Source organism: Vigna angularis, chromosome 10 (assembly GCF_016808095.1).
Source record: "Vigna angularis cultivar LongXiaoDou No.4 chromosome 10, ASM1680809v1, whole genome shotgun sequence".
NCBI lineage: Eukaryota > Viridiplantae > Streptophyta > Magnoliopsida > Fabales > Fabaceae > Vigna > Vigna angularis.
This window is the reverse complement of record NC_068979.1, coordinates 26122686-26136178: the sequence shown is the minus strand read 5'-3', so window position 1 is coordinate 26136178 and position 13493 is coordinate 26122686. Positions and strand designations below refer to the sequence as shown.

The window sequence follows — 13493 nt, the reverse complement described above, 5'->3', positions numbered from 1 at the left end:
ATAAATTTCTATAATTTAATCAATTAAATTATTTTAAATATATCATTTACTAAATTGATTAGAAAATTATATACATATGTATGAGATTTAAAATTTTAATTTTTTATAACCTAAATGATAAAATTATTTAAAATATATTATTTAATAATCTAATTATAAAAGTATAAATAATTATAAATTTCTATAATTTAAATAATTAGTAATTAATATTTTTTATCAGAAAGAATACTTTTTTATTTTATTATTAGTCATAATAAAAAGAAAGTGAAAAGTACTTAAAATTTTGAAAGAAAAGGAAATTAGTATAAATGATGAACTAACATATTATTTTATCTCAACTTTTTTATTATATATAATATACTGGTTGATATCAGCTAATGATTGAATATGAGTCATTTTAGCCTGTAACTTAGCTTTATGTATACAATCAATTGATAAACTGATATGTGCTTAGAAGTCCCATATTATATGCCAAATTCTTTCCCAAAGCAACAAATTATTAAACAATAGTTGTTTACCTTGAGAACACTTTTTGGGAGCCTGGATGTGAACCTGAGAGGAAAATTAACCGCAAATGGAACTTACTTTTGTACTTAATGGCTCTTGAATGTCAACACTAAAGCTATAAGACTGCAAAAGTATTTTAGCTCACTGCTTGATATGCTACAAACACTGCAGTTTTTTAACATAATACTAATTAGGACTTTCTCATCTGCTAAAATGAATATCACCAGTAGTTTTTGTGAATTGGTAAACCAACAACCATTGAACTAAGGTATTTAAAATTGTAACCAAATTTACTGCAATTGCTGAGCAGTGTGATTGAGATTGAGTATAGTAAAGAAACGACTTTGAGTTCCTCACAATAAGATCACCCAATATAACATAAAAGTGGACAGGAGTTATATGATTTTGTATCAATTGTTAAGCCCATATCGAGGAGTCTGTTGAGTGGAAATAAGAAACTATGATATAAAGAATGTGAGTGTTTGATGTTTAAAATTACGGAGCCGTGTGATGAATACATAGCGAATTATTCTTTCGCCTTTTACTAAAGAATACCGTGTGTTCGTCACTACAAACGGCATACGCCACTTTTTGGAAGGGTCATCATATGGTGACCCTGTTGTTAAATATTAATATTTTGTGGGGTGACTCTGTTGTTAAATATTAATATTTTGTGGGGACTGTAGGATAAGGATCCTAGTATATTTTAGAGTAAGAAATGGGTTTTAGGATTAAAGCATATAATTCTAACCATTGTCTCCTCCATCCAATTACTGAGACAATGCCCTTTAATAATCCCAAATCCATCCCATTGCTGATGCCTATAATGTTTTCAGAAAATTATGACAGGGCTCCATGCAGCCACAATTGCACCAGCATCATCACTTTGACTTTTGGAAAAGGTCATTTCATTCATACTTATCACCAAGTTTCAAAATCTGTTGGGTAAGAGCTAAACAGATATTCACATGGTACACAAATTCCAAAACAATGTGTACATTAGAACTGAAACCTGAATTTCTAGTAATCACCGGACTATATAGATTCTATGGTGAACGATACAGAAAATGTGACCTCAACATGTGAGTGGACTGAAAACAAACACATCCTATGACCGATTGTATCACATCACAGTATAGATTCTATAGTGGCTGTAATTTGTCATCCTCCAAAACACCATCAATAGCAACATCCAAACCACACCGCACAATCTTACCCCATGAACAAAACCTCCGCGGCACTAAGTCAGTTCCATTCATGTTTTCTACGGACAAGTGGAATTTTATCACTCAACCAAGCTCACCACTAACTCCTTGTACAAACTGGACATTGAACCCATTTTTAATTCAAATTAGTATTCTTTTCCTGTTTGTGAAAACTTTGGGTTGAGGAAAAAAACAATGAACGTTTTCTATTCAGTTTTGATATACAGGTTGCAAAATTGGATAAGTGAATGTCAATTTCTATGGCCAATTACTACGAAAGTCTATTTCTCCATTAGCACCACAAGCCAAAGGAAAGAAAACCAACCAAAATAAAATAACAGATATCAAACAGAGAAGGTGATAATAATATATGCAATTTGCATGCGTTCTCCTTTCCAGTGGCACGCATGTGTTCTCTTCTCCCTTTTCTTCAAACTCTCCTTATTCTATTTGGCCTTGAAAACCCAGAAACGCTCAAAATCTCTTCTTCTCTATTTCTTTTGAATGGGAAGAGAAACAAAATTATTTAATTTCTAAGAAAATTAAAATTAAATTGAGACAGAATAAAAATACACAACTAAATTAAAACAATAAAAATATATGAACCAAATTGAAACGAATATAATGACACAAGCGTTAAACAAAATAAAAGAAAAAATAATTAAAAAAATATTTAAAAAATTCAAAAAAAACACGAACTGACACGTCACATACTCTTTAACGATGTTAATACGAAATTAACGATAAAGACCTAATTGTTTCAATTTTATAAAAATAAAAACCTTGACAAAACAAAAAAAGTGAAAGACCTATTTAAGAAAAGTCATCAAAATCTCTCAATTATTAAACCTTATTTTTTTTTTTACCTTAGGAGAAAGTTTATTTATAAGAACTCCATGTTCAAGTCAATAAAAATTATCTTATGAAAGTATGAGAGTAAAAAATGAATATTGAATTAAAGTATTCTCTATTATTATGTATTTATAGGTTTTCATGAGCCTGATAGGATGTAGAGAATAATAACAAATAAGATAAGCTCAAAATATAACAACATATTAACACTAAAGTTAGTTACTATATTATGGATTTTGTTTATATTATCATAAATATAATTTTTTTTCTTGATTTTAGGAGTGTTAATATTTCGTATAGATCGCACGTTCAATCTCATTCTTATCTTACTGTTTTATGTTTGACCATAATAATATATTTTGGATCGGGTATGTCTATAAACTTCTGAACTCAAAAGTTAATAATATTTGCAAGTAGACCAAGTTATTAAATAGATTTGTGTTCATAAATTGTTCTTTGCTTGAGGTGGAGTTGTATTTAACATTTTTCTGTTGTATCTAACACAATATCAGCTCATGTTAACCACGATGCAGGTGTGGCCCAAGCCAGTTGCATCCAAATAGTTGGCCCTTCTTAAAGGCTTTTTAGATTTTGTGTGAACAACTTGACATGACACGTACGTGCCATACTTTCATCATTTTTACTAGCTTAAGCAAGGTTCAGAGGTCAACTGGCTATCCTTGAATGCTGTCCAATACTAGTCTTTTTTTTCCATGTATACCCAATCTTACAGGGTTTTAAGACTTGGGCTTTCAAGCTTAGGTGTATTGATTCTGATAAGGAAAAGGCCTGAAAAGTTTACCTTTGTATCTGAACATCTTCTCTCAGGCCGAGGAAAGAAGGAATGCTGTTATTTTGAAGGACCTTCCTTAGTCGATTAATAGCAAGTCGCTCCTTAGCATACCTTCTACTAAGAACCCTTCTACCATGTTCTTTTGGTAACTTTAATGTATCTTTACTCCTAATTTCAAGCTTTTCTAATTATGATAACTTTCATTGTTTTGCAGAAGTTATGGGCAAGAAGTTTGATTTCCATGTCGCATTTGGGTGAGGTCTCTCCTAGTCATTAATGTTGATGTTAGCCCATCCAAAAAGAGAAAAGAAGCTTCATCCATGCAAGTCGGCTCTCAGGTGGAGGTTGCCTCGGTCGAGGTTCGTTCTACAAATTTTCAATGTGTATGCATTTACATGTTTTAAATTGATTGATACATTCATAACAACCCTTAGAACTACAGCGTGATGATTCCTTGATATCTATGATAGAGACATTCATAGATCTTTTCTTCCGTAGTTTACCGAACGGCTACAAGATCTTATCGAACGGCTGCACAAAACACTGTATCCAAATCTTTTTCCGAAGCCGTTCGGTGAAGCCGTTCGGTACAGCCGTTCGGTACAGTCGTTCGGCAAGATTCTGTAGCCATTCGATAAATTGCAAAAAAAAAGATACATAAATGTCTCTATCAATCTAGACCAATAAATCTGACACTGATTTTATTAATTGCATTAAAGAATTAATTCTACACAAATAAAGTAATTGATTTTGAAATTAATGTGTTGATCTATAAATACTACACTCATGCACTAGCATTTGCATCCATCGTTTATAGCCATTAGCCAACTAAATTACCATGTCTAGACGCCAATCTCGTAAGAGGAACACTTCACACCTCCTACTCCTAGTTATCTGACAAATGAACATTATGGTAGATTTGAGTCTTGGTTTGTGGGAAATGAATTCAAAAATCAAGATGTTTCTAATTGAGATGATCAGGAAGCAGATCAACATCCCTAAAATTGTTCATCTCTTACTGCTCAAGGCTAAAAGCTTTGAGAACCTGCAGGAGCTGCTGAAGCTTGAAGACATTTTTGGAGTTATATGAAACATTTATCCATATTATCAAGTACCACCATCACAGGATATAACAAATAAGATACACTTAATATATAACAACTTACTAACATATATGTAATAAATTAATTCAGTTTATTATAATTTCAATTTTGTTTATATTATTATATTTTTCTAATCTTAGAAGAGTTAATATTTTATATAGATCTCATTTATTGAACGGTTTTGTACCTGAATTATAACATATTTTGAGTAGGATATATACAATTATATTTGTATTATGTTACATTATACTATGTACAATTATAAATGCTTATAATTTAATCAATTAAATTATTTAAAATATACTATTTAGTATTGATAAGAAAATTATATATATATATATATATATATATATATATATATATATATATATATAAAGTTTTATCTTTTTATAACTTAAACAATCAAATTATTTAATAAACTGATTATAAAATTATATCCGTGCATTATAAAAGTTTATATAATTATAATTTTCTATAGTTTAAACAATTAAATTATTTATATAATTTAAATAATTAATAATTTATTTTTTATTAGAAAGATTCATTTATTTTATTATGAGTCATAATAAAAATAAAGAAAAATACTTAAAATTTTGAAAGAAAATGACATGACCTAACATATTATTCTATCTCAAAAGTTATATATATATATATATATATATATATATATATATATATAATATACATATTGATATCATATAATGATTGAATATGAGTCATTTTAGCATTTAGCTTTGATATATACAATCAATATAATTCTTATCAATTGTTAAATTTAAACTGTTATCTGCTTGAAGGTCCAATATTATATTACAAATTGTTCTCCAAAAGAACAAATTGTTAAATAATAAGTATTTATCTCCACAACGTTTTTAACTTCAAGATCTTTAATAGAATATTTTGGAATTGTTAAGAATAGGTATAGTTATTTATCTCGAGAACCTTTTTCACTTCAAGTTCTTTAACGGAATATGTTGGTTTATTTTTCTGATGAGTCTTTAATTCACATTTATATTAATATATTAAAAAGATTTTTAAAGTATTTTAAAACATTAAAGTTAAAATATTCTATACCTTTCATGAAATTTAGCAGCAAATGGAACTTACAAAATAATCGATGGCTCTTGAATGTCACTGCAAAAACTATAATACTGTAAAAGTATTTGGTTCATTGCAAGAAATGTTTCAAGCACTGCAGTTTTTTAACATAATTGTAATTAAGACTTCATCCATCTGCCAAAATGGATATGACCAAAAGTTTTAGTACATTGGTAAACTAACAATCATTGAACTAAGAGACTTAAAATTAGAACAGATTTCCTGAAACTGTCAAAGCAGTGTGGGTGAGGTTGAGTGCATAGAGTTATCTACAAAGGGAGGACTTTGAGTCCCTCACAATCAAACCACCCAATGTAACATAAAAGTGGACAGAAGGAGTTATGTGATTTTGTATCTATTATTAAGCCCACATCAAGAAGTCTCTTGAGTAGAAATAAGAAACTATTAATAAAATATGTGAATTGTAAGGTGTTTCAGATCACGGAGCCGTGTGATGAACTCAAAGCGAATTATTCTTTCGCCTTTTACTAAAGAATACCGTGAGTTCGTCATCATAAGCGGCATACGCAACTTTATGGAAGGGTTCCCTTGTGGCCGCCCTGTAATTAAGTTTAATTTAATAGTCCTTTTAGCAAGGGTTAACTTATGGAATCAGAGTTGATTTACATAATTTAATATTTGTTTAGACCAAAATTCAATCTTTCTAAACTTTTAATTAGAATTTATTTAAATATGATTATTAGTTTAATTCAAATTATTTATCTACCTTAGATTGATCTAATCATGATTAGCCAAACTAGATACTTGGATTGATCGGTTAAACGACTCTCAAGCAAGAAGAATAAGTTGCCTATTTGCTTCGTATAAAAGAAGCGGTTGGGTTAAGTTATAATTAGGGTGAGAAAAATTTTACTGATCCAAAAATTAGTTTTCCTTTCAGACGAATGGATTGAACTATTTTTTATTCTAAAAAATTACACTACACTGAACTGTATATGAACTAAATTGAACTGTTATACTATGTACTTTAACATGTTTTCGAACTACACTAATTTTTAACTGAACTGCACAATTTTTAAACCAAACGACACTAATTTTGAACAAACTACGATATTTTTTAATTAAAAATCTAAAAAAAATTATATTTACCCACTTCTTTCATAATATATGTTCCTCGTAAAAAAGACATAAAATTAAGTATAAAAAACAATTGTCTCAACTCAAGAATATATGTTATCTCAAACAAATCTCTTAATAATTTTATAGCAATTTATCTTCTACAAAGCTTTGTTAATAAAAATTAAGAAAATGAATTTTTTTACATTAAAGATTAAAACCCCTCTTTAGGACTACTAATGGTAAATATCATAATCATTTTAGAAATGCATTAATTAAAAAATGTATTACAAGAATTGATCTCATTGAATCTTTATCTTAATCAAGTTATACAATTCAAAATTTAGTTATTTTAAATGTTTTATAATTTCTTCACTAACTAATTCTTATTAAGTGTTTAATAAAAAAATTAAGAAACAATTAAAAATAATTAAACACACAAAACCAAAAAATAGTTTGTTTGAATTGAAATGTTAAAAAGTGCACTAAACCAAAAAATAGTTCGTCTGAATCAAATTACTTTTTGTTATAACAAATTGAATTGAACTATTATTTAAAAATCTTGAAAAAAAATTAACTAAGTAGAAATGAAAGATTTTCACTTAAGAACACGAGTTCTCCCATAGACAACAAAAATTAAAAAGTTGAGATGAGTCGGGTCAAACCAAAGGTTGAAACAGGCTAAGTTGGGAAAAATGATGAAATAGATCGAGGTCGAAATTCGGTCAAATTCGACCGGGACAGACACAATCGAAACTTAGTTAAGTCACCCTTAGCCTAAAATTGACTAAATTAGACTAGGAAGGCGACATACGAAACTCAGTCAAGTCAGTCTTGACCAAAATTTGATTGAGTCAGCCCTGATCGAAAATTGGACAAATTCAGTTGGAACAACCATGCTTGGAAAAACCACAGGTGAAACTTGTTTGATTTAGTCTTGTCTGAAAATCAGCCAAATTAGGTCGAATTGGCCCCAACTAAAAATGGATCGAATTTGGCTAAGACAACCATGACTGAAATTTAGTCAAGTTGGTCTCGATAGAAATTGGCTGAATTTGATCGAGTCGACACTGGTTGAAAATAAGCGAAATTCGACTAGGACGACCAAGAATGGTCGAGACTGTAAGAACCTAGAAAATAGAGTATTAGAGTTGATAGTTGTTTTAAAATAATGAGACCGAGTAGTATATTTTAAAATAATTTGATAATATAAATGAAATTTATTAAACCTATCTCATTACTTAAAGCACAACTCATCTCTATAAAACTCTTTCTCTTAGTTCTCTTTACCTTCTCTCCAATTTTTCTAATTCTTGAGTCATCTCTTTGACGATCAAGAGATGCCTAATCAATCACTGCAACGAGGTTTACATATTCATCCGACTAATTTCTTGTTTAGAGCAAGTAAGTTTATATCCCTTCTTCTCTTTTGTTCTTAGTTTGAGATCATGTGTGATAATCTCTTGTCGCATGAGCTTTAGGATCTCTCATCCTGATTCTATGTAAATTTGTAGTCTTAAAGATTCCTTTCTATCACAATTTGGTGATTCGTAGGTGTTTCTAGAAGTTCCTTGCGCGAGAAATAAAAGGGTTCTGTTCTTAGAGCTTTGTACCATTGGTGTAAGGTAAGGGAAGCTAGACGTTAACTATTTAGTTTTAATTGTTTTGTAAGTTTAGGGATTATATGTGTATTAACTTGATTGAGTACTAAATTTTAGTATTTATGCTATGTTGGTTTAATTAAATGTGTATGTTTTGGTATTGGATGATCTAATTCTGGTGTGATGAAATTTGAATTCAATGTTGTCATGAATTTTGTAATATGAAGTTGTGTAAATATATGAAATTGAATGCAAACAGTTTGGAGTAATGATTGATCAAATCTTTGGGTTTTAAGCCTAAAAAGGGGTTTTTAATAGGTGATTTTGAGATATAGGTGTTGGTGTGAGGAAATAACTATTTCAGGTTTGTTATAGAATTATTTGAGACTTGTGAGAAGTGTGAATTTATTTAAAACTAATCTAGGACAAAGAGGTAGTTCATTATTGGTGTTTTAAAGGATTTTAAGTGCAAATTAAGGGGCGTGAATTGTTTTGGGAAGTTGGGAGTATGTTATTAGACCAATTATGACTTGTCTAGGCATTTAAATAAGTGAAATCTAGTGTGAGAGTGATAATTGCATAATAGGGTGAGTTCATTAGCACATTTCAGTTCAACTTTGAGGTTTAACTAGTGAAAACTTGAAACAGAAAGGTTAGGAGTAAACTGAGGTGTTACGGTGTGTCATCTAATGTATTATGACTTCTCCATGCTGTTAGTTTGCTTAAATTGGTGTTAGAAGAAGTAGAAAAGAGTTTGGGTAGCTTAAAGAAGTGATTTTGGTTTCAAGTAATCAAATGGAGTTAAAGTTGTGTTTTTTAGAGTTTCTCAATGTTTAGAGGGTCCTAGGGTCACTAGAAATGGGGTGTAGAGTGTCCAAAGTCAGATTTAAAGTGTATTAGAATCTATCATGGCACTCAGTGCCACTGTCATGGCGCCTGAGTGCTAACTCTCTTAAATCGAACACTGAACACCACTCTTTGGATGCTATCTTTCTAGTTTTGAGTGTTGAGTGTCAACTTTGAGACATCTCAGCACCACCTATGTGCTTCTATTTTGTAAATATATTTATTTATATATTTTTAATGATAAATAAGTCATTTTTATTATTGGCCATAAAGAGAAAGGAAACACATTAAAGTTTTTAAAGAAAAAATAACTTCATATATCCTAAACTATTTTGTATTATAATGATTGAGTATGAGTCACTTTAGTTATTGAATTCTGGATTGCAGGAAAAATAACAGAAAATGAAACTTAACTTCATGACTCTTCAATGTCACAGCTAAAACTATAATACTACATAAAGGCACCACATATGACAGAGAAGGGACGGAACATAATAGCTGAGGAGTTCAGTGTTAATGTCTCTGTTTCGTACTAATCCCATATCGCTTAGCCTATTCAGTTTGAATAAACAATTATGATATAAAACCACTGAGTTTTCTCCATATTTCATTTATGGAGCCGTGTGATGAGTACATAGCGAATTATTCTTTCGCCTTTTACTAAAGAATACCGTGGGCTCATCACTATATGCGGCATACGCAACTTTTTGAAAGGGTTTTCTTATGACACCCTGCAATGAAGTTCAAAATATTTGCAGCTTATTTATTGGAATAGCTGCTTATCTGCTATTAGTAGTATAGTTTCTCATAGTTGTTCTAGTTGTTTTGGATTACATGATAAGATTGTTTCATTTTTTTTTTACATTTTTCCTTATAGGAGTATGTTATTAGTTTATGAAATGTTCTTAAAAATTTTTCAGAGATGTAATGGTCCTAGAACTTCTTAATAAGTATTTATACTTATTTACTTGAACATCACATAGACTTTCTTTTATGAATGATTTTAGTGTTTATGGATTTTCCTTTTATGCACTCTCATAGTTTAAGTGTATATGCATTAAGACTAATTTTAGTCTAAATTATGACAAGTGTGAATTCATGGTAGAGCGTTGTATAGTCTTAAGTTTCATTCTTGTTGGACTGTTCTTTATTTTATGTATCTTTAAGTTGTTATAGAACTTTAAAGTGAAGCCAACAATAAGATTGTCTCAAGTTATTTTATGAGAGTCTTGTGTTATTAGAGGAGATGATTAAGATTAGTTTTGAGCTTAGTGTATTCTCTTGTGATGAAATTTATTATTTATCCACCTTGAAGAGAGTTTTTTTTTTCATTGTATTATATTTTATTCATCTATAATTTGTTTTAAGTAGGGAGAGGAGAAATATAGTTTTAGGATTTTAAAGATTATTTTCAGTTTTAGAAATATTTTATTGTTTACTTTGTGGTAATTTTTCTCTTCTTTTATTGTTTATTGTTTAGTAGTTAATTTGTATTTATTGCATTCACTATTTGTGTTGTAAAAGAAAGAGTTGTAGTTAGTAATTATTTTTTATCTTTACATAAAAACAAAATTCCTAAAATAAGAAATACATACGGTATATTTTTGCATTGGATTTTTAGGATTTGTATAAGTGGTTAGCATTTTCATAATTCTTGGATAATTAATTTCATGAGTTAGGTTGATTGTATTCATTACATTTTTAATAAGTTGGTTCTTAGAATTATTTTGTTGAATCTAATGTAATATAATTGTTTTTGGTGAGATTTGAGCTGAGGAATGGATTATTTTATACCAATCCAATTTTTTCGTGTGACTTCAATTATGTTTGTTTATGTTCTAGAACTTGACATGATTCTTTAATTTGTTACTTGGTTCGCGTGTATGTATTGAGATGATTGAGATATTTCTTTTGTTGATAAGAATCAACCTACCTTAATAATTAATCCACTTATTATCCCTTTGAGCCTATATATCTCAATTCATATTATAAAAAGTTCATTATATGTCTTAAAGGAGAAAATAATAATATGGTTGAAGGAACTTTTGAAATTTTTTTTTTCGAATAAAGCCTTAATTAAGAATAAGAATGTGCTTCATTTTATTATCTCTTCATGTGGATAATTCAAACTAAATAAAGAATAAAGAAAAACTCAGAAATGTGTTAAAAAAATAATATTAAGCATTTAAAAAAAAATTGAGGAGTATAATATTGATATTCAGATTTATGTTACTTTCTTTATTTTGAGATATACGAAGTCCTTTTGATGTTTTGTTGTAAGTGGTTCAGTTGTAGACATTATAGCCTTAACAATTTTATGTCAATGCTTGCTTACTTGTGTGCTTTCAGTGAATATACACAAGCTTTAACATTTGGAGATTATGTCTTTGATCATTCTATCATATTTGATTCATCCTTTAACTTAACAACGCTCTTGTTTGCTAAATTACGGAGAATGTTGTTAACTTTTTTATTCTTTAGTTCCTTGAATTTTGTATTTTATTGAAAAAGAAAATAGGTTAAAATCAAACCAGCTGGAGAGGTAGTTTTACTAAAAAATGATTTTTCAAAAATAATAGACCATACATTTTTATGAATCTTGTTGACAAATTTGGAATGAGATGCAATATCAAGAATTAAATCAAACATAAAAGACACAAGATTTTTATACTGATTCAATTCAACAAGAATTTATGTCTAGTTATCCAACAACTTAAACCGAAGTTTCACTTATTCAAAATTACAAGTTCACATCAATAACCTACACTCTATACATACCCAACTCTTGAAATAATACTTCAAGAATTACACAAAAATAGATTATACACACTCACCTCAACATTCACCACATTTTTGAAATTACAAGAAAAATAAAAATAAACTTATCAATCTTATGTGATGGATATTACAATAAGAACCTATAGCCTGATCACCTCTCTAATGAATCTTGATGAGCCTTAAGTAGTCTTTCTTTAAAAAACAAATGCAAAATGTAAAAGTACTTTCAAAATTATTTTTAAATCACAAACTAAGAGTTCTTTATATTTAAGAGATACAACAAATGTTAATTTGAAAGGGAGAGAACTTTCTTTTTTAAAGAAGTTTTGAGGTAATTGACTATTATAGTGAATTATTATGTTCACAAAAAGCATAAAAATCAGTTTTTCAATGCAAATATGCTCAAGATAATCTTATAGGTTGATTTATGCTTTACATTTTGATAAAACTAAGATAATGAGACATGAATAGAGAAACCAACAAGAGGTGCATGTATCATCAAAATCATAACAAATCAACACTTCGTGCTTTGCCAACATATTATGCTAATTGTATTTGTTTAATTTTTTAATTCATTAGATCTTTTGCTTAGAGTGCAAAGTGTAAGTGTGGAAAGATATGATTAACATATTTTTTATTAACACTTAACATCTTTAATCTTGGGTTTATTGGTTTGTATTTGCGATTAAATTCATTATCTTACTTAGAATTCACCTATTTGAGTTTATTTAGGTTTTGTCTGTAAGAAGTTTTCCAATACACCTAATAGTCTCACATCACTTAGAAGTCGAGGTCAAGTATTATTTAAATACTTCTTTCTCCTTCCACTCTTTGAGATGATTGATCCTAAAAATATCTTAATGAATTTGGAATTCAAACATTGAAAAAAAGTTTAATTATAAGTGTTTAGTTGTATATTTTGAGTTGATTAATCTTTTTGTCATGTTTTGTTGATATATATATTAATGATTTTTGTCATATGTGAAAAAAAAATTAATTTTAAAGTATGACTATGAAATCTAACTTGAGACAACATTATTTGTCACACCATTATTTTAATATGATTAATTAGGTTTAGGTAAAAAAAAAAGTTGTGACTTTGTTGGCATGTACATATATTGATATCAAGTAATAATGATTCTTGAAGTTTTGATGCAATTACAATTTCTTTTTCTTCTTTTCCAATATAAATAGGGATGGGTTGAGTATATTTTGAGTTAATAATTTAACATGTACTTGTATAATGACGAGACTTGTACTGATATGTATGAGAGGTACTCGATCACAGTACAATTCCCAAAAAGGTCCAATGGGTTAGGTGATGGTTTTTATCTAAATTATTTGGATCCAAGATTTAAACCTTAAAACGAAAGTTTAGCAGAAAATGAAACTTACCTTTATACTTCATATTGAATCCATGCATCCACGGGAAATGGGAGTTCAGTGTTTTTATGTCTTTTTCTTATAAAACCCATATTGAAAAATCTGACAGTGAAAATGAACAATCATAATATAAAAGAGACGAGTTTTCAATTTTCAAATCTCGAAACCGAACCACCGTATAAAATGAGCGAGTTTTTACTTTTTAAATCACGGAACCGTATGATGAGCAGTCCCAACCAGTCCGGTAGTC

General features: G+C 29.0%; 3 non-coding genes across 3 annotated transcripts; all 3 read left to right on the top strand.

Moving 5' to 3' along the window:
- The first annotated feature begins 1008 nt into the window (after nucleotides 1-1008).
- Nucleotides 1009-1124, top strand: LOC128194556 (U5 spliceosomal RNA). Its single transcript, XR_008245931.1, has one exon. It is a non-coding gene; the product is annotated as a U5 spliceosomal RNA (small nuclear RNA).
- Nucleotides 1125-6003: 4879 nt separating this feature from the next.
- On the top strand, nucleotides 6004-6118 carry LOC128194560 (U5 spliceosomal RNA). The gene has a single exon (XR_008245935.1). It is a non-coding gene; the product is annotated as a U5 spliceosomal RNA (small nuclear RNA).
- A 3581-nt stretch (nucleotides 6119-9699) lies between these two features.
- LOC128194557 (U5 spliceosomal RNA) lies at nucleotides 9700-9815 on the top strand. Its single transcript, XR_008245932.1, has one exon. It is a non-coding gene; the product is annotated as a U5 spliceosomal RNA (small nuclear RNA).
- Nucleotides 9816-13493: the final 3678 nt, after the last annotated feature.